Source organism: Tarenaya hassleriana, unplaced genomic scaffold, assembly GCF_000463585.1.
Source record: "Tarenaya hassleriana unplaced genomic scaffold, ASM46358v1 Cleome31, whole genome shotgun sequence".
In the NCBI taxonomy this organism is placed as follows: Eukaryota; Viridiplantae; Streptophyta; class Magnoliopsida; order Brassicales; family Cleomaceae; genus Tarenaya; species Tarenaya hassleriana.
The window spans coordinates 989,792-992,194 of NW_010966274.1; the positions used below are offsets into that span (position 1 = coordinate 989,792).

Consider the following 2,403-nt stretch of genomic DNA (forward strand, 5'->3'; position numbering starts at 1 on the left):
CCACCGTCGCCGGAAAATTTTCCGGTGACATGGGTTGAACCGTTTCAATCCTGTGATTTCAAATCCGAAATCCGTTTTATAAAATTCAAAGTATTTAGAGATCTTCGAACGATTTAAAATAAGACAGTTTAACCGTAAGACTTACCATTCGATTAACGTTTTTTTTTCGGTAGTAAATATTTTTGAAAAATAATTTGTTGATTAAGATTATTATATGATAATTAATTATAGGTGAAGAAAATCTCGAGGTTATTGAACACAGGATCGAGGATTAGAGCGAATCTTTCGGAGTTCATCGTTTAGACCAAGGTGAGGGGACTCGACAGAACTCCTCTTTCTTCTATTCGCTTAGACATGATGATAGAGAATATAGATATCATGCGGTTAGGACTTTAGGATAGACGCCTTAAATTCCTTGTTGATTGATGATTGATGATTGATGATTGATGATTGATGATTGATGATTGATGATTGATGATTGATGATTGATGATTGATGATTGATGATTGATGATTGATGATTGATGATTGATGATTGATGATTGATGACGATTGATGATTGATGAATAATGAATGATGATTGATGATTGATAAACGTTTTTTTTTCGGTAGTAAATATTTTTTTGAAAAATAATTTGTTGATTAAGATTATTATATGATAATTAATTATAGGTGAAGAAAATCTCGAGGTTATTGAACCCGGGATCGAGGATTAGAGCGAATCTTTCAGAGTTCATCGTTTAGACCAAGGTGAGGGAACTCGACAGATCTCCTCTTTCTTCTATTCGCTTAGACATGATGATAGAGAACATAGATACCATGCGGTTAGGACTTTAGGATAGACGCCTTAAATTCCTTGCGGATTCATGATGTATGTTGATTGATGATTGATGATTGATGAAGGACGATTAATGATTGAGAATCGATGATTTATGAATAATGCATGATGATTGATGATTGATAAATTTCCGTTGAGTGATTATGGTTTATGACGCACATGTTATGTGATGACGTTTTTTTTAATAGGTTATTAGCTCGTTAGAATGAGTTGTACTTATGATATTAAATAAACTTTGGCATGATGTTTGGAAAGATGAGAGAATTAAAGAATTGAGTTAGGGACTAGGATGTGACCTCAGAGTGTGCTAAAAATATTTTAAAAGTGAGTTTTGAGACCATGGTACGACAGCGATCCATGTGGAGTGGTAACCCCGACTACGGCGGCGATCCGTAGAGGGTTATTACTATTGGTCGTGTTTTGATAACCCCGACTACGGCGGCGATCCGTAGAGGGTTATAACGATATTTTTTTGTTTTGTTTTATAAAAGAGTTTTCAGCTAAGTCTGAGGGGTACTGAATAGTCCTAGAATCTGGACTCGTTTTAAAGAATCGAACAAAGAAAAGTTAGGAGAAGAACGTGAATCGATAGATTGAGTTTTGTTTGAGTTGAATGTTGATTGAATTGTTTTCTATTTGATTGTCTATTCTGGGTACGGATGCGAGGTTTATAGTCTTGCAACCTTACTGAGCTATTCGCGTAGCTCACCTCTTCCTTTTTCTCCACAGGTGAAAAGTGAAGCAGATTATTGTGGTTGGATTCGGTAGTTTGCCAGAAAGACGAAGATTTAGAATTTTTATTTCCTTTATTCAATTTATTCATGAAATTAATATTCAGACTTAAGTTATTGAAATTCATTGTTTTAGACTTCCGCTGTAGAGCCTGATTTTGATGGTTGATTTTAGAATAAATCGGACTTTTTTATAACCTAAGTGACGATTCAACGATATCCGAAATACCGGATTTTGGGTCGTTACAGATGGTATCAGAGCTCACTCTTTCCAACGGACTTTTTAACAAAAATCTTCATATGGTGTTAGCGACTCAGTTTATGGTAAAATAACCATTCTAATATTGTTGCCATGATGTGAACGTAGGATGACACCTGGTCGTGGACGAGGACGTCCAGTCCCAGAGGAGGAGAGATGTGGAAATCCTCCCCAGCCTGATCATATGCAAGAAATGAGGAATTTACTGATGGAGCTCATCACTACTGTGAGACAACAGCACTACAAAAAAAGTGGTCATTTCCAACGGGTAAATCCGTTGGAAATGGCCAAATTTCCGTTGAAAATTAACGTTTCCAACGGATTTCCAACGGATTTATCCGTTGGAATTTCGTCGTTAGAAATCGGTGTCCGTTGGAAAACCGTTGGAATTTTCAACGGAATTTCAACGAATTTTTCCGTTAGAATTTTTCAACGGATTTCCAACCGGCATCCGCGGATTTCCAACCGCAATTTCGGTTGAAAAATTCCAACGGAATTTCCAACCGCAATCCGTCGGAATTTCCAACCGATATCCGTTGGAATTTTCCAACGGAAATTTCAACCACATTCCGTTGG

At 36.7% G+C, this 2,403-nt stretch overlaps 1 long non-coding RNA gene across 1 annotated transcript in view; it reads left to right on the forward strand.

The window, feature by feature from the left end:
* LOC109115983 overlaps positions 1–1,777 on the forward strand; it is a 2,277-nt gene extending 500 nt beyond the window's left edge. The window contains exons 2-3 of the long non-coding RNA XR_772940.2: positions 232–309; positions 1,567–1,777. This is a non-coding gene — a long non-coding RNA (uncharacterized LOC109115983). The remainder of the gene's footprint in view (positions 1–231; positions 310–1,566) is intronic.
* Positions 1,778–2,403: the final 626 nt, after the last annotated feature.